General features: G+C 49.7%; 1 protein-coding gene across 1 annotated transcript in view; it reads right to left on the bottom strand.

Moving 5' to 3' along the window:
* LOC149332606 (uncharacterized) overlaps positions 1-19,711 on the bottom strand; it is a 266,465-nt gene that overhangs the window by 180,300 nt on the left and 66,454 nt on the right. The window lies entirely within an intron of this gene.

The raw sequence follows: 19,711 nt of genomic DNA on the forward strand, positions 1-19,711 counted from the left end.
TTGATGGCCAGACGTACTATGCGGGGCAGATTTATGACCGGGAAGGCACGCCAGCACGATTTCACCGCCGACGCTTTAATTCGTGCAAGAAGCCGCTGTACATGCGGCCATTACATGCTTGATGCGTGGCAAGGTGGTAATGTGCTCCCATGCTTTTTTTCCAGGTGTGAGCAACAGAACCACCTTCAGTCTGTCACAACTTCACCGTGACAGTTGCTTCAGCGGATGCAAAAGGCATGCGATGAACTTCCTGAACACGCGCCGCTCGTCTCTCTTATATTTTCGTAACAGACTCGTCTGAATTTCAAAGCGAGAGCCTAAAAGAATAGTGTTTTCTGTGCTCACCAAAATGATTCGACGACCATAATAATGTAGGCAACACCAAGCCAGCTTATCGAAATAAATCGACCCAAAATTCATTTCTCGAATCTCTGCCACGTATGTTTGTTTATTTGGGTTTAACGTCCCAAAGCGACTCAGGATATGAGGGACGCCGTAGTGGAGGGCTCCGGAAATTTCGACCACTTAACGTGCACTGACATCGCACAGTACACGGGCTTCTAGAATTTCGCCTCCATCGAAATTCGACCGCTGCGGCCGGGATCGAACCCGCGTCTTTCGGGCCAGCAGCCGAGCGTCGTAGCCACTGAGCCACCGCGGCTCAGTGGCTCCAGCGTGGGCCCAGGACCATTTTTAACAAAGTGGTTCGTCACAATAGTCTGAACCACCGTGCCGGGCAGACAATTAAAAACAACAAAAAAAGAGAAATAAAAAACGCAGACAAAGGACGAACAGGACAAAGGCGTATCGCACCGTGGTCGTGCCACCGCAGCTAGCAGTACGCTTGGAAACAGAAACCAGTTATGAGGAGGTGCGTTAGCCTCTGCAGCAATGCGTATACAGCTAAGCAGAGAGCGCTGCAAGTTCAACGGACTTGTTCTGTCTACGCCGGAAGAGCGCATGCAAGCGCCCCTGCAAACAAAATAATAACGAGGCATACGCCACAAGCAGGCGTATACGCACAAGGCGCAGAGCGCGCCATAACGGGCGGCCTGACCCCAGATAAAGGCGGATATCATACCGCGAGGCAAGGCAGGAATAGCAACAGCTCCTTCGGCGACTTGCTCCGAGACCCTCGTTACTTATATCTCCACCGCAATCTAATCGACGGTGCCCCTAACACTCGAAGGCGGCAACAGCGCGTACAGTTTACCGCACAAAGGCGACACACTTTCTCTGACGTCGCATCCAGAACGGAGAACCCAGACCGGAACCACTTTGTAGCCTCTCGAGGACAAGCTAGGAGAGATAAGATAGGGAGAAAACAAAAATTAGCAGCGCGCCGCCAGGTGGGGTCGAGGTAGCCATACAAACCCAACGCTGGCGCCATAGAGATGCTTATCTCCGTTAGCGATAACCGCAATAACAACGTGCGCAGACTTGCGCCTTTCCGGACGCAGAGCTGGCTCTGCGCACGATCCCGTTTACGTCATAGGGGCGGCGCGATAGAAACCGCTGCACAGAGGCTGACGGCCGCGCCGCACGGTTGACAGATATCAACTAGAGATAAGAATTAGATAAGGCGCGAGGGAGGAGGAGTCCTTCGAAAATTTCCATCGAACGGTACAAAAACAAAAGGTATAAAATTGACCGATCGACGCGAAATGGCACACGAGCTGTTTGGCTCAGTAGGTAATAAAGCTGAGTATAATACTTACTACGCAAAGCACAGGGCGTTTCTTCTGTCGGGAGAACGGACTAATACCCGTAGCGGTTGTTTTTTAGATGGATGTAGGCTAATACGCATGCTAGAATCCCCCAGCGCCAAACATAGCCCGAATGAGCGGGGGGGGGGGGGGGGGGGGGGGATAACATCGCCCACTAGTCATGCCAGATGACCGAGTATATGTATATATAGTACCGAGCGGCGGCGGCAAGCATGTTTACTATTCGGCGCTTTTAGATCCAAGAGATGAGATCCTTATCGCATGCGAAGTGCGTAATGAAGGCGAAGGTCTGTCCGCGCGCTCATATTTACATGCGCGCACTTGGCATGTTTACGCGTACGGCGTGACGCAATTGCTGGCGTTACGGGCGGGTTATCAAACCTGAGAAATGGAGAGAGATGGGTTACATATGCAACCCCGATCCCAATCAACGACGACAAGGCTGCAGCGCGGGCTAACCTTGGCGTGATCGCGTGTCTTGTTTACCGATGGAACGCGAGATGACGATCGCGGGCGAGATGCGTGCGCGCGACCTGCGCTTTATTTAAACGCCGACCAAAGCACAGCGATTCGCGGACGCTCACCCCCTGCGTAGGTCGTTACGTAAGAGGCGCGATAGCAGGCGCGCAGAAACACACAAAAACAAAAAAAAAACACCTTTCCACGAGCGATCTCCATCAGGGTTGCGCGCGTGAAAAAAAAAAAAAAAGTGACGTCAGATCAGACGTGCTGGAAACGGCAGCATTTTATTTTTCTTCGCAGGGGCCGCCAGCGTTTAAATTACTCCGAAGCCCTCTGCGCGGCGTTTCTAATGGTGTTTAATTACTTTCGCACGCAAATGGACGAAAACTTACTTGCCGGTTCTCTATTTTGTCGCCTCGTAGGAACGCGTGGCATTTGCAGCCGGCTAATGGCTTGCACGTGGGAAGCGGTGGCCGCCGGCACAGGCATCATTCCGAATATTGCTTCGTGCCACGCGGCAGAGGCTGGTCAGAAGTATGCACGCAGCCAAACTTCCATTTTTCTCATCTCGAGAGGCGAAAAAAATAAAAGGCAGATTGAAGAAAAACGACTGTCACCGGCCTATGTCACCATCATCACAATCATTATTAGAGAGATTTAGCATAGCACAATTCGCGCCTCTACCGCGAATCACGCGTGCTAAATCTCTCCATTATTACGATTATTATAACCTAGTGCATGGGTATCTTTCCAATAAGGAACTACGATACCGTTATGGATTGGCGAATGATGTGCGCAAAGCCAGCAAAGTTGTCACATATAGTAGTTCTGTCAAAGTTCATTTGCCTCATGTGCTCTTCCAATACTGACGAAAATAGAACAAACCCAGTGTGATGACTACTTCCGGTGACGATTTCTGGTGCTGGTCACCGTTAAGGTCTCCGTATGGGAGCTTTTTTTTTTTTTACGTCAGTGGTAAGGTTCTCGTGCATACTCTGTCGCAAAGTACACCACGGCAAAAGGAGAAAGCTTCAAAGCCTCAGTCCAAAAGCCATTCGCGCTCTCTTATAGACTGCTCGAATTTATTTCGGCAAGGACCAGCCATTCCTGCAGAGCAGTATGCCTTACCTTTTACACGAGAGCTGCACTCTCCGAGCAAAAAAGACGAACAATTTTTTCCTGTCTCCATGGCTGTTACCAGTCTGATTCCCTTTCGTGTGGCATCACGCATGGATTGATGGATGGATAGGAGCCCCCCGCCCCCTTTGAAACGGGGTGGTGGCAATTGCCACCATACTCAGCTTTTCTTTATTATTTTCAGCAAAGCAGAAATCTGGGCGAGTTGGTAAGTATTCATGATATTGTTCACAGCGCAACAAGAACGGGAAAAACAAAAGACGATGGAGTGACACAAACAAGCGCTGACTATCAACTAGTTTTTATTGCAGAAAAAAAGGGGTACATATAGAAACACTTTTTTTTCTGCAATAAAAACTAGTTGATAGTCAGCGCTTGTTTGTGTCACTCCATCGTCTTTCGTTTTTCCCGTTCTTGTTGCGCTGTGAACAATATCATGAATACTTTATTATTTTTTTGTTTACTGTGTTGGCAATTCTCATTAAGATTCGCCATCAGCTTTACCTACGGTTTCCTACAATTCTAACCTTATGCCACATCTCTGCTTTTCAGCCACCAATCCTCCAATCGCTTTTTGCTGACTTCCTCTGCAGATTTATTTACATGACCATTGTTATCTTTAAACCCTAGGGTCTCAGAAAGAGTGACTGTGCCTGCATCGACATCCGGATGGATACCATCACATTTGATTATGAGGTGTTCAATTGTTTCCACAGATCTACCACACACTGCACATGTGTCATCATCTTCGTTAAATTTCTTTTTGTAGCTGCGCGTTCTAAGACACCGTCACCTAGCTTCAAAAAGTAGGGCACTGCCTCTTGAGTTATCATAGAAAAATTCTTTCCTGATCTGCCTTTTCCAGTATCGATATAGTTCTACACTATGTTTCTTTTCCATTCAATTCATCCAATTTTCAACTTCCGCGTTTTTAACCTGTCATTTAATGCTCTTTGTTTCTCCGTCCTCATGACCGGCATACTTACTGGTTAGTTTTCTAGTTCTTTTCCGCCACTGTGAGTCAACGCTCTTTCTGTATGAACATTTAAATACCTTAGCTGCCCACCTGTTATCGTCCAATTTCCTCAGGCGTTCTTCATATAGTATTTTACTCTTAGCTTCCCGTGCCTCGAACGATGCCCAGCCCATATCCCCTTGTACTGCCTCGTTTGTGGTTTTGCCGTGGGCACCTATTGCTAATCTTCCAACAGCTCTCTGATTTACGTCTAATCTCGACTGAACTTCTGCCTTTAAGCACAGAACCGCATTGCCGAAAGTAAGTCCCGGCACCATCATTCCTTTCCAAATACCTCTTAGTACTTCATATTTGTTGTACCCCCATAATTCCCTATGTTTCATTATCCCGGCGTCTCTTCGTCCTTTTGCCCTAAGAGCCTGTTCATGCTTTTCCGTGTATATCTGCCCTTCGTTTAGCCATATCACGAGGTATTTGTATTCGGCCACTTTGGGTATTTCGTGGCCATGTATTGTAAGCACCTGATCAGTTGTATCGTTAAAAATCATCACACTTGATTTAGTTGCGCTAAAACTGAATCCTAGAGCGTCTCCTTCGTCTCCACAGCAATTAACCAAAGTTTGTAAATCTTCATGGCTATCTGCTAACAGTACAATATCGTCCCCATACATTAAACCTGGGAGTCGCTGTTCAACTACATTTCCGCCTAATCTGTACGATGCGATCTGTATACGCGGATGGACGGACGGACGGACGGACGGACGGACGGACGGACGGACGGACGGACGGACGGATGGATGGATAGGAGCGCCCCCTTTGAAACGGGGTGGTGGCAATTGCCACCATGCTCAGCTTTTCTTTATTCATTATTTTTTTTTTGTTTACTGTGTTGGCAATTCGCATTAAGATTCTCCATCACCTTTGCCTACGGTTTCCTACTATTCTAACCTTATGCCCCATCTCTTAGCGCCATCTCGTGGCCGCCACAGGTACCACAGCACGCGCGGGCAACATCCTTCCGCCAGTTTGGCGACACCTTCGATCGCCAGGAGGGCCACGCTCATCCAAGGCAGTTAGCGCGACCCCCCCCCCCCCCCCACGGTTAAGACCGCAGAACACGCAATGCAGCGCTTGTGTTGCGTGTTCTTTCTTTCGTCTGTCCCGGCTTCCCGCGCTGTTTAACAGTGAATCAGTACCAACTTGCATAACTTAAAGCCTTAGTTCGGGTTATGGGTATTTAACGTCCCAATGCGACTCAGGCTACGAGGGACGCCGTAGTGAAGGGCTCCGGATAATTTCGACCACCTGGGGTTCTTCAACGTGCACTGACACCGCACAGCACACGGGCCTCCAGAATTTCGCCCCCATCGAAATTCGGCCGCCGCGGCCGGAATCGAACCCGCGTCTTTCGGGTCAGCAGCCCAGCACCATAACCACTGAGCCACCGCAGCGGCCTAAATTGCAGCCTTAGTCAAGTCACCACACTGATCAGTTGTTATTATTTCGGACATAAGGTCGTTGCCGTTCAGAATGGGGGGGGGGTTATGACTTTCTGCCGTTGGCCTGGGCGAAGAGGCGGTAGCGACTGCGACGTCACACCTAGTCTTGTGTCCCTCTGTTGTACTTATTTTGTCGCGCTAAGCCTTTCCTCAAAAGCAACTTGCGCCGTCATGCTTGCAGACTGGCTCGCGCGGGCGTCGCAACCACCGTCGACATATCGGCCTGCCGGCGCATTGAGGTCGTCGCGCCTTGCCAGCAGCTGATTTCGCTCAATGAAGCCAGGATTGAGAGCAGCACAATCGTGGCGCGCGAATGCGCTAGTCACGTGATTTTCTTGCATTTCGCGGACTTTTTTTGGAGCTCTCAAAAACGATACTCGTAGGCTTTCTTTATCGCAAATAAATAGAAGGGGGGTTTCTGAAGGTGCTCTCCAACTTTGCTATTCATCTGTGCCGTCTGAAGTCAATATTTACGAATTTAGAAAAATTATCTTAATTGCTAATTCATTAATTGCAAAACAAAAAGTTGCCTAAGATGCGCAAGCCGGCTGGTAGCTGTATGTAAGTGGTTTCCCTGGCCTACCTCAAATATCTTATTTTTTGACCCGTGGCTAAAGTTAGCCTCGACACGCTGTATAATAAACGCTTATCACCGCCACCATCACCGCTGGCACCTCCTGATGCGAAGCTGGTCTGTCCAGCTCTAACCTGAGCGATGAGCAACGGCTGATCAAGTGGGCCCACGTGATATCAGAAGCTGAGGACCACTCCCCCAGACACCACCACCCCCTCTAAAAATAAAAGCTCGTTAACGCCACCACCACCACAGAGTGTTTTCCAACAGTTATCATCAAAGCGAGTTCCGCCGACATGGAACGGAGACGGCGACGCCCTCCACCACGGAGGTCAGTCTCATTAGCGATATCGCGCTGTAAGAGGCCAGGGTAGGAGAACAACATCCGCGACGATAGCGTGGAAGCAAAAAGAAAAAAAAAGGAAGGGGGAAAAACGAGGTCGGCAAGACGATCCGTTCCGTCACACAACTGCCACGGCCACTGACGCACGTAACGGTAACACGAGCCGCGCGTGTCAGCGCGACACCCTGTCTTCCGCGCTCGTCGACGTCTTCGTCGTCCGTCACGGCAACACGAAACGCCGCCGCGCGTACGTCATCCTCGCTCGCCCTGCCGGACCGCCGCTTCGTTCGCTGGCGAGTGACGGGTAGGGGCCACTGACAGGGCGGCCGTATACGCCGCATATTCAGTGCACAAATCCGCACTCTAAGCGCGAATGTATGTCCCAGATTATTAAACCACTATCATCATCATCATCAGCCTGACTACACTCACCGCAGGGCAAAGGCCTCTCCCATGTCTCTCCAATTAACCCTGCCCTTTGTCAGTTACCGCCACTGTATCCCCGCAAAGTTCTTAATCTCATCCGCCCACCTAACTTTCTGCCGTCCCCTGCTACGTTTGCTTTCTCTTGGAATCCACTCCGTCATACCCTTAAGGACCAGCGGTTATCCTGCCTTCGCATTACATGTCCTGCCCAAGCCCATCTCTTCCTCTTGATTTCAACTAAGATGTCATTAACCCGCATTTGTTCCCTCACCCACTCCGCCCTCTTCCGATCTCTTAACGTTACACCTATCATTTTCCTTTCCATAGCTCGCTGCGTTGTTCTTAACTTAAGCTGAACCCTTTTTGTTAGCCTCCACGTTTCCACTCCGCAGCCTCCACATTTAACCACTATAACCGGAATAAATGGCGTCATATTAGGAGCAGCAGCTTACACATAACCCTGAAAAGGACTGAATACGTGTATTGTTTATGGGAGTTTAACGTCCCAAAGCGACTCAGGCTATGAGAGACGCCGTAGTAGAGGGCTCCGGAAATTCCGACCACCCGGGGTTCTTTAAAGGGACACTGAGGAGAAATTGAAGTTGACTTGCATCGACAGAATACCAGCTCCTGATTACAAAAACGCCATTCATACTGACAACAAAGCTCCTGTAACGTAGAAAAGAGCAAGAACCAAAATACAGGTATCGCCACCACAGGCCAAACTCGCAAGTACAAGCTTCATGGCGTCATAGCACAAAACAGTGTTGCTAGAACCAATAGTTCTAGCAACACTAGGACACGAGAAGCTACGAATCACTGAGGCGCAGCAAATGCATGCGCAAATCTCTTTGACGTCGCCAGATGACGCCACGTACCCGATAGCTACGCGCGCTCCTGCAGCGCCGGGACCAATCAGCGCTTGCTCTCAGCGGTATGGGGGCTCCCGGTATTCCGCTAACGGTAACAAGGTACACGGTATGCTAAAGGCGTCTATTTGCGAGAACTGCGTTGACGACTTCGAGAACGGGATCCATTGTAACGCTGGCAAAACGCCGGTGCAAATGTAAACGAAGCGACGGCCGCAATAGCCGATAGATGCCTTCAACGTGCGGCCGGCGGTAGCTTTCTTTTCGGCTGCTGCTGGGCACTGCTGGCCGTCAGAAATCACGGAGTCTGCGTTACGTCATGTGAATGTCATGTTTCACGTCACTTAGTTCTGTGTCGTCATAGCAGAATCCCAAGTTTGAATCAGAGCGGCGGGAAAAACTTTTTCAACTTCGAATCCAAATTTCTTAGAAATAAATGCATCTTTCGCTGCCGGCCAAGTGGCAACAAAGCCATGAAATGCCGAACTACCGGATTTTGCTATAAAAAAAATATTAATACAGCTCTCCTCAGTTTCCCTTTAACGTGCACTGACACCGCACAGTGCACAGGCCTCTAGAATTTCGCCTCCATCGAAATCCGACCGTCGCGGCCGGGATCGAACCTGCGTCATTCGGGTCAGCAGCCGAACGCCATAACCACGCAGCCACCGCGGCGGCGGACAGAATACGTGCAGCCAGGGTTGCCAGGTCCTAAATTTTAAAAGGAGCCACAAAAAGCTGAAAAGTAGCCAAAAAAGTAGCCAACCAGCAGCCGAAGTGTCAAAAGTAGCCAAAAATAGCGCCAAGGTTGCAGAAAAGCGTCACCAGAAGCATAAAGGGCGCAAGAAATATATAATTCTTGCAGGACGCAGGGTAATTGTGAATGCGAATAACTCTAAATTACAAAAGCATAGCAAATCAAATGAAAGGAAATACATGAACACCAAGGGACAGAAGCACGGCAACGCGCGAGGAATTTCTGAAGGGAAAGACAGTGTGGGAAAAGTATTCAGAAAAGTTTTTCTTCTTTTCAGAGGAGAAATAATTGGTCTTCCTAAGCCACAGCCATGGCAATTTTAATTCCCAAATGTGTGTGTGTGTGTGTGTGTGTGTGTGTGTGTGTGTGTGTGTGTGTGTGTGTGTGTGTGTGTGTGTGTGTGTGTGTGTGTGTGTGTGTGTGTGTGTGTGTGTGTGTGTGTACATGGCATGCCTGGCATTGATTTTTGCATGAAATTTCTTCACTGCTCCATAAACAAGGGTTTGATTTGATGTGCCTATTTCTTGTTTCGTTTCTCTCCTGTGATCTTTTTTCAGCTTTATATTGCAAAAATAGGCTGATCGCCACATGCCCTTCATATGTTCTAAAAAAGGCATAGAAAGCACAGCCTTGGTCAAATTTTTTCAAGTCACGTGGCTTCCTTTTCAGCCGTATACTGGGGAACTCATGGCTCTCGGGATATCGCTGGATGATACAAAGAGCCTTAGTCATCGCGTTTCAAAGCCTTTTGCTCTTCCCCGTTCCCCAGTAATCGGCTAAAAGGAAACCGTATTTGCCCTGAAAAATTTTAACCAAGACTGTAATTCTCAGCGTCATCCAATTGGATGTGGGGCTAGCATGTGTGGCCGATCAAGCGCTTTGAACCACTATCCAACTGAGGAAACAAGGTATATCAGCTAAGTAGCAATTCACATCTTTATTTAGCTGAAGCGCATTGAGTGAATGGAGATGGGACATTTCATCTTGCTGGTTCTAAGGAAACCTACATAACAGCATTGCATAGCGGAGGCGGAATCTCGCCTGGGAGAACTCAGGAGCGAGAAGTATTTTAAGTCTGGGACATGATTACAGGCAAAATTTCAACAAAGAGACTGGCACCGCAGAATAATGGTGTTCACGTATGGCATTCTGACAAGCAAAGATGCATGGACCATTGGAAGAAAAAGAGGTCCATTACAGTCCTAACTTCGATTTCAAAAGTAGCCAAAAAGTAGCCAAGTAGCCAAGTTGAAATTTGTGTCGCCAAGCGGTCCTAAAAGTAGCCAATTTGGCGCAAAGTAGCCAAACCTGGCAACCCTGCGTGCAGCAGAATTATCACGCCAGTAATCACCCGATCCGCTTCCGCGAGGCGGCACAGCGCATGCGCAGTACGCCCTGAGGGCACCAGGTGGCGCCACGTCCCAGTCAGCTGCGTGCGCGTCTGCCAAGTCGGGACCAATTAGGGCGTACACAGTGATGCCGCGCGGAAGCGGATCACGGTAGAGGATCGCGCTATGCTTCAGTATAACTCTAAAAAAATCACTTAAGCTTTGTCTTTAAGGATATGGTGCGACAGCGGTTCCTCTTTCACAGTCACAATCGTTATGTGAAGGACCACCCGACAAACATATGAAGCCCCGCTTTAACCAAGCCCTACGAACGTGCCTGCGTCGCGTAGCGGTAGCGTGTCTGACTCGCAACCCGAGGGTCAGGGGTTTCCGATGCGTCGCCGCTGGTGTGAGTGGCGCCATCTATGGGAGCCCATTGTAACAGCCTTTTCTAGCGGTACGGATTTTCCCGCCACGCCGACGGCAACGCCGACACCGGTTTTTCTGAGAGACGGGGCATTGACGCTTTCGGGTAAAAAGGCTGGAAATCAGGCACATACACGGATGGAAATAAAAAAAAATATTCGAGGAGATCAAATGCATTGATTAAGGAAATCCGAGAGAATTTTTCTTTCACTTCCCAATATGTTCATATTTGATTCTATTGCTTCCCCATTTCTATTCGTAATCGCTTCTTTTATTCATTTTAGGTGAGTCGTTCGTTAGCCTTTTTCATTTTTGCTCTGTCATTCTCAGTCCGACCTATATAATTCACCTACCACCACGTGGATTTCACTTTCTTCAACTGCCTATTGCCAACCGTGGCAGATGAAGGGAGGGAAATCCTACGAACTCCACCTGTCACCTCCCCCGGTTGGCAGGTGTAAGCTTCACATAGACGCCGATGCCGGATGCAGGAGAGAGAGAAAATCTTTAATCGGGGGCGGCCGAGATTTAGGTAGTATGGGGGGCTTAGGAAATTTATTGCAATGACGAGACCGTGTCTGAGGCGACAGCAGAAATGACCGGAGGTCATTCAAGAGGCCTTTGTCCTACCTCCTGTCCTTACGGGATTTTCTTGACCACTGCATCAGTCATGGCCAAGTTACACGAGCGAAATTCCCAAGCTTGTGCTCTTTATCACTTGCTCGCTATCTCTTAATGATAAAACTAAAGGACATAATGCTATTGCTGAATACTCAAAAGTGAGATGTTTTCAGACGTTCCTTTCATAACCTGCATTGAAGTTACGAGGACTGCCGCCGCTGCCTGCGCAGTATGAATCTGCACAGGGTGTTGCGACCACATTGAGATTTCAGAGCCTTCATAGCCGCAGCACCGCAGACCAGCGCTAGTCTTAAAGGCAAATAAATTCAAAGAAGGTGTTCGCTATTGCATATCTTCTGCCCGCACTTGGAAGCGAGCGCTGCCACTCGCTCAAGGCTACGCAGTGCCAAGAAGCCATCCGACCTCCTCACCATCAGCAGAGTGGCGAGTTCTCGATCGGACCACCTGCGCTGGTGAGCGAAGCCCCCTGCGATGCTCCTCTACCGTGGCGACAAGGTGACCAGGAGCAGGCACGCGCTCGAACTTGGTTCGCCACGTGCTGCTAAAAGAAGCGCCGCTCCCGCGAGCGTCACGCCGGTAAATCACGCGGTGGAACGAATTAAAAGACAGCCGAAGAGCAGCAAGCGGTGCGACGCTATCCCTCGCGGGCGGACGCCCAACTTTTTCCGTTTCCACGAGTATCGCAGAGGACGCGTGCGCAGCAGGCAAGTGGGACGATCCGTGGCCTCGTTAGTCGTAAGCCTCTTGTGTCGTTGCCTAACACGATACTTCGACGATAGTCTTGAAGAAACAAATGCGCTAGCAAGCAACCCGCCGCGGTGGCTGAAAGGTTAAGGCGCTCGTCTTCTACTGAGCCGAAGTACCCGGGGTCGGAACCTTCCGCAGCGGCCGGGTTTCGATGGAGGCGAAACGCAAAAGGCGCCCGTGTTCAGCGCGACGTCATTGCGCGTTAAATATCCCCAGGTGGTCGAAATTATTCCCGGAGCCCTCACTATATGGCACCTCTTCCGCTCTTTCTTCTTTCACTCCCACCTTCCTCCCTTCCCTTGCGGCGCGTTTCGGGAGTCCACCGAGATATGTGAGACAGATATTACGCCATTTCCTTTCCTCGAAAAAACACTGCAATTTTCAACCTCTGGGAGCCGACTCTACGAGGAGTCAACAGGCTGAATGTGTAGTGAATAAGACAGAGCGGAGATTGAGGTCAAACATGGTGACCACGTTGGAAGAATACAAATGAATGAATGAATGAATGAATGAATGAATGAATGAATGAATGAATGAATGAATGAATGAATGAATGAATGCCCAACCCAGTGAAGAACGCAGTGAACGAGCGCGTCAGATGAGAGAGTGATCGAGTGAATGAACGAAAGAATGGTGGCTGACAGGGCCACCAATAGAGTTTACAAGTGACGTTACAGGCGCCATTTTCGGGTCGTAGAGATAGCTTCCATGTTGTACGCAGTAGCCGGCTGGAGATAGCGGATTAGAAAAACGTCCAGGTTTTCGCTTCGCTTTCCGGTCCCTAAGATGGCGACCACTATGACGTCAGTGAAGATTATGCACAAGGGAGGGTGCAAACATGCCGAACACTGCAAGACTGCGCGCACTAGTAAACATGTCAAGCAGTGAAATTTCCAACAGAGCTAGAGATCCAGCAGCTCAATAATCGTGCAACTCAGTGAGCCCATGTCCAGCTTTCCTGGTCAACTAGTGTCATCTGCTGGCCGCGTACTGGTAGCGAACATCGCTTAGTTCAATGAGGATATTGGAAACGTGTAAATATTAGAAATTAGAAAGTTCCGAGACATTCTGCGCGACCGTGGTGGCTATCATGGCTGACTCTTCCTCTTCACTGCTAAATCAGATCTATACAATGCTTTCTGCGGTAACACAGGCCATAGAAAATAAGCGGGATGCACCCAACATTCGAAATTCCAGCTGTAATTTTGAGTGTTCAGCGCCATTCGGCACATGGCGGCAGCCGTGCAAACTAGAAGAGCTTGTGCAGATTTTCTGGGCTTGCTATAGTGCAAGCAATTTAGACAGCGCGAGTGGAGAATACAGCAACGAACGAACCGAATAGGCGGTCGAAACAGCGAGTTGGCAACAAGTGGCAGACGCGGCAAGGAGCGCCCAGCATATCGCGCCACTGTCGACTGATGGCTTATGCGCTCTCCCACTCGCTCCGTACCGCCTTTTCCGAATGTAACCATGCTGCCCTTAGCGCTTCTCATGCTATCGGGAGACTTATTAACATTCAGAGGAAGTTAGCGATACAGCGTGCTCGAGTCACAAGGATTATCCTCCAAGCCGACGAAAGTTACAGACCGCAGCTTCACGGCCAGCCCGCTTTATCCGCGGTCACAGCGGCCCGGATAACTTTTGGCAAAGGCGCGAGCAAGAATACTAGGAAGCCCATTCTTGAGCAAGAAGGAATGACCGGGAAAGGACGATGCGCTGGAAAACAGATAAGACCAATGACGGACCAAGATTTAAATAAGCGCTATTAGCATATCACTCCGCAAATGAATCAGGGCAAAGCCGCACGATAGGCATCGAAGAGTGCAAAGGGCGAAACTTGTAGTACATACACCGTGCTCTCAGTTCGCTACTATTCTTGCTATTCAGACGAGAGCGCACCGCGCGGGTTTCTCTTGAGCGCGTGCAGCGATGGTACGGGTGGCGCAACGCCTTCGCTACGACGTCAGCGGCGGCGCGCAGCGAACCACGCCCTCAATCGCGTGGTGGACGCACCACATCGCGCCGTTATACTTGGCACACGGGTCGACGCGGAGATGGCTTCGCGTGTGTCGTGCACATTTGAAAGTCTGAGCAGCGCCGCTCTGCCAGCGCATGCAAGGCCTCGATCACCGTGAGAAGGAGGCGCCAGCAAACTCGAACAGCGCGGGAAAGCATGAAAGGGAGCAAACGGGAGAGAGAGAGAGAGAGAGAGATGCGCAGGTACACACCATCTCGCCCTCAGTGGTGGTCGGTGTTATGTACGCGCATTCATACGCAACCTGTGAAGTATTAGTCACCGCTGCTTTGAACCATAACGCATTCCATGGTACTTCAGGTTCGATATGGAACGCGACTGTCAGGAGTGGGTGATCGGACGTTATCAGGAGGGTCAGAGGGCCTGCCATCCCAGCACAATACCAGCCCAGCAGCACTTCGGCCTGTCGCAACAGGGCTTACAGCATTCCGCTTAGACGGCCACGGCAGCGTCTGTTGCGGGCTCGGCAGCACTGCGCATAGTGAGAGATCTCAGCACTATGCGCATGAAATCACTGTAAATGAGGCTGCACTGGACGCTGTGTCGGCAACGGGTCAGCGCTCTCCCGCTGCAAGCAGTGTGGACTCCCAAATCGCAGGTTTGGACGAATTAATGGCGGCATTCAACAGCTTATTCGTGTACAGCCAGGCGAAACCGAAGGACCCGAGAAAATCGAGGCATGTGCGTGACCTACCTCTCTCTTCCTCAAGCTTACTGCCACGTTGCCAGGCACTCGCGTGTCATTATGATGTGCATGTTGTTGCTTCTGCAGTGCCAACAAAAAAAGTGGCGGGAGGGGAGGGGGTGCCACAGGGTGCACCTAATTCCATTATGTTCTGGCAATGAAAAAGCATTAGAAGCTGCTGATGCCTTTACGGGAAGTGACGCCACTTCCGGTTTAGAGTTGGTAAGCTCCGGTCTGGTGACGTCACGTTTGTGTAGCCAATGGGCGAATTTTATGACCGAGGACGCATTTTAGCCCCATGGGGCTTCTAATGCTCTCGCGTTCAAAATGCGCTCAGCGTGTTTGAGGAAGCCCGCCAGGAGGCATATGACGTGACAGCAGTGGCGAAAAAGCGTACACAGGGAAAGGAATCATCAATGAAGAAATCACGGGATCTAAGAGGGAAAAAAACGAAAGCTGGGAGGTACGCCTCCTTCCGTCTACGCGCGACGCGCAGGAAAGAAAAAAAAACTTGGAACAGTTCATAAGGCCCTCCATAAATCAAAACAGCCGGAACCCTCCTCTCTGAACGACTTGTGCAGGGGGAGCTGTCACATGTTGCTGCTAACCACGCCGATCGTCGCGCAATGTTACATCCATTCGCGTAACCTTTCCGCTCTTGCTGTCAACGCCAACTTGCGTCAGCTGCTCACCCGAAAACACAGCTGTTGCAGAGCAGTATACGTGGAAAACAACTGAGGTATCCTGCCAACTACAGCTCAGTACAGGGTGAAGTGTCAGCGGTTCGCTACGCCTGCCAAGGAATGTAAGGGATGTACTGTCTTCATCACGGTTAGCGGGAACATGGGAGCGCGTGTCATCGCTTTAGGCCTCGCGCGCTATCAGCGCCTTCTAATGGGGCCGCGAGGAACTATATGGCATATGCACAGTGCGTTTCTGTGCGGCCCCGTTAGAAAGCGCTGATAGTACGCAGACCACTCAATCCTGTGTTCCCACTAACCGTGATGGAGCTAGTGCGGCCGTGGTCTAACTAACCTGAAACTAACCTGTGCCTTAGTTGCGCCTTGTCTTTCCTGAGAACCGCTTGAGCGCTTTGTACTATGGCAAAAATCTTCATTGCGCTTTGCTTATATAGCTTGTTTTCGGAAACCTGCTTCACAACCTTTGTCACCGCAGGGTCATTCCAATGGAATGCAGACGCAGGAATCACTCGCGTGCCGGCGGTCATCTATTTCTTGCTTCACTTTCTAGTGGCTGCACGGAGCCAGCGGTACTTACAGGTGCTCATACACGTTTTTCAAACAAATCATCACCATCAGCCCAACTACATACCCTTCTGAACAATGCCCTCCTCCACTGACCTCTAGCTAACCCTATCCAGTGCCAGCTACATTCACCTTATTCCCACGACTTGTCTACTCTATGAAAAAAGTAAGGAACAAAAATGCAGAGTGCTTACGCTCTTCAGCGAGCTAAACTCAGCGAAAGCTGCCGCCATGCAGTTTCCCGTTGCTAACGCCTACGACTTACAGAATTTCAGGCGACCTGGGCTACCACAACTACCCCACCCCGGTCACGTGCCCGCAGGTGCTGCTCCTGCAGTGACAGGTGATCTAACGAGGCGGTGAAGTGACTAAACGTTGACGGTGCACGCGCTGAATCCGCTGGGGAGCGCTGCGAACAAAGCCTGGTCACCTCGCAGCCTGGTGCACTGTGCATGTCGCACAGGGAACCACAAAGAAGACCCCAAGGTTGACAGGACATGAAGCTTTTTCGGTGGCCCCCGTCGTGGAAACTTCTGTGGCCACCTGTATGTGCACAAAGCATTTCCTTTTCGCAGCGCTGGATAGCATGTAAAGTTTTGCGTTTAACATGTACCGGACGACGGTTGTAGGTCAGCGCCTCTCTGGCGAGGCAGACCACAGTCGCGCAGCTCTAAGCAGTATGAATACACATCATCATCCGCCAGGCTCCAGCAAAACAAAAAGAAATAAATGTTTCTCCCTTACGTCTGATATCCAGTTACAAGCATGTCCTGCTCCAGCCTTTGCCAGTTTGGCCCAGCAGATTTCCTAACCCCGTTCCTCTAGTTGGCTCCTATAGCTGTACGAACTATATCTCAGGTGTCCACTCTTACAATATGAGAGATCACCAGTCGTCTCTTTAGCGGATTTCGTGTTCAGCTCAAATATGTTTCCTCCTCCGGATTTCAGCTGGGGTGTCATTAAGCGCCGCTTTCGCTTAATGCAAAACATGCATTTTACAGCGAGATCTGTTACTGGAGCGCCACTCTGAGCGGCCGTGTAATTGAAGCCTATAGTCGTAGCTGTTGTTATCGTAGAAATACGCCACCTAAAGCAAGCCAAGTCAAGAGCCAAGCCAAAAGAGAGGAGAAGGGTAGAAAGAAGTAAGGAAAGAAAAAAATGGCCTGGCTTAGCTTATGGTTAAGCCTAAGATGCGAAGCATAGTAGCCAAAAAAATTAAACATTACCTGGCTATACCTCGTTAGCCATTCATAGACAAGACATTACCTGGCTCTACCTGGTTAGCCATTTCATAGACAAGAACAACTCATGTGTTACTCTGCTTCTTCCTTTATTTTTCTCAAACCAATAAATACACTATGATGATCAGTAAAGTAATGGCTCTTTGTTTGAACATCGCTTATATCATATTTTCTTGACAAATTTCGATGCAGGATCCAATCCAAGCTACCTCGGCATCGGTTGTCGAACGCTGCCGTCTAGCTGCATGCATACTGTGCACGTCGCTTGGCAAGCCGTACTTCTCGTTCTTCTCCCGTTCCCGTGGCTCTTTGTAACTTGCGCTTTGCGGTCTGGCGAGCCGCCCTCTCCCTGGCCGACATCTCGCTGCTCAACTGACTCAACGAGTGCGTCGCCTTGTATACAATTGCGTGACGTCAGTATCTCCTAGCGGTAGGAGCGGGAGTTAGGCCGCCGGCGGAGGCTGCGCGTCCGCAAGCGAGCGCACGAGGCCCCAGCTTTCACAGCTGTTGTGACGTCATATCACGTGGTGCGCCGATGAAGGTCAAGTGGTAGCTACGCGGCCGTGCGCGGCGCAGCAAGGAAGAGCTCGGTTGTGCGGCTAGTATGCTTCGCATAATAAGGCAAGAAGAAGACAGAAGACCAGCCAACATGACGGCTCTAGCCGAATGTTTTAGCTAAGCCGTTTTAAGACTAGTTAGTCCAGCCGTTCTTATCTGTAAACTCGTTACGATGCTTGAAATCGCGAGAGGACAGTTACAGGAGAAAACACGGGGCTCCATAAAGATCCTTCGAACAAAACCGCAGTGACACCCAAGTCCTCTTTTATAACTGCAATTCAGTAGATAGATACGTCGTGTCTCCTGGCCATGCAGACCCAGGCAACGAAGTCGGACTGGCTCCCGTTATACTCCGGTAATAGCGGCATATTTCGTTTTACGATACGTCTTCTCTCTCTATCGCCTTTATGGGCGCGCTTCTCGGCGATGACGTCAATTAGTAGGTTGCAGCTGCGAGCGCTTATGCGGCGTCGCGCGGTCAAAGCTTGACGGATCTCATTCCACTACGCCGGAAATAGGCCTTCGAAACGGATTCGTGCACCGAGAGAGAGACGAGGTCGTGTCAACGGGAGAGAGTTGAGGGAGAGGGCAACAGCGAAATGCGTGGGCAGATGGAAGCATGTGGTCTGCATCACATGTGAAAGCGAAGCTGACCCGGACAGCTGTGGAGACTCGTCGTGCGAAGAACACGTAGGTCACGACGATGAGATAGGATGAGAGGGATGGGGAAAAACAAATAAATAGTGAAAGAAACGAGACACAGATGACGCTGCTGGCCTACTTTCTCAGAAACGCTGCGGCTCGCAACTGCCCTATCAGCTGCTGTCCATTGCAACTGAGCCAGTTGCAATGGACAGCATCTACCCGTCAGAATTATAACGACGATGCACGCGTCGCGAAATGTTACCCAGAGTGCTCTTTCCTTATCCGATGTTCCGATGCGGTGCTGTTGGAGGCATGTAAGAGATACAGCGCCACCAACCACGAGGTATACGCACCACATTTTCGACAGCATTCAAGTATACATCTCGCATCGTTTTCCCACTGCATTTAGAGGGACGTGAGGAGAGCTCCATCCAATTATTGTTCTCAGTAAAAATTTATCCTCTGTATGGCTCTCTGTGGCTATGCTGACGTTCGTCTGGCAGCAAAAGACGCATATATCGCCGATTTTATTAGATTTAGAAATTTTCCCAACAACTCGTAACGTCCACCCCGAAAAGCTGTACCGTGACAATCCGCGCCCCAAAAAATGCTAGTCGAACACGCATTTTTGCATGCTAAATCATGCCTGCAATGGTGACACCTGTATCCTTTCTTTAGCTCATTTTTAATTTATAACAGCTCCGTAGTTATAATTCTGACGCACAGATGGAGCCAGTGGCAATGGAGAGCAGCTGATGAGGCAGTTACAAGGCGAAGCATTTCTGAGAAAGTTAAAACCCCTTGAGAAAGTAGGTCAGCAGCGTCATCTGTCTCTTGCTTCTTCTACTACGTATTTGTTTCTTTTTTTTTTTCGTGGTGAAGACGGATGTATATCGATGCTTCAACGCCGTCTTATCACTTATTCGCCAACAAACAGGTGTTAGCTTTCGCATGGCTGTGGTTATAGTGCAAGCAGCACAGCTTTTTCATTCTCAAAATAAATTATTATTGAATAGTTAATCACGCAGTTGGTTACAAGCATGCTTGGCTTCGTGTTCCGGAAGTGACGCTAGGCCGCTGCTTCACCTCCATGCATCATTCAGTCACTAGATCACGCTGCTACTCTTTTCTATACTGCTTGCATCCTTCACTTCTGTGTCCTCATACCAACACACACAGGCACACGTACAGTCGCGATCAATATAAGAGGGAACAAGGTTTGAACGTTCATTTATTGATTATTCCATAATTATATGTGACCAGCAAAGGTTCTTTTTTGTTTTTTAATTAGTATTCATCTCGGCGTATAATATGCGAAAGCCATTCTTCAACTGCATGTAGAAATAGCGAGAATATTTTCAATTTTGTT

This window comes from Amblyomma mixtum, chromosome 8, assembly GCF_055824585.1.
Source record: "Amblyomma mixtum isolate Tamu chromosome 8, ASM5582458v1, whole genome shotgun sequence".
NCBI classification, from domain to species: domain Eukaryota; kingdom Metazoa; phylum Arthropoda; class Arachnida; order Ixodida; family Ixodidae; genus Amblyomma; species Amblyomma mixtum.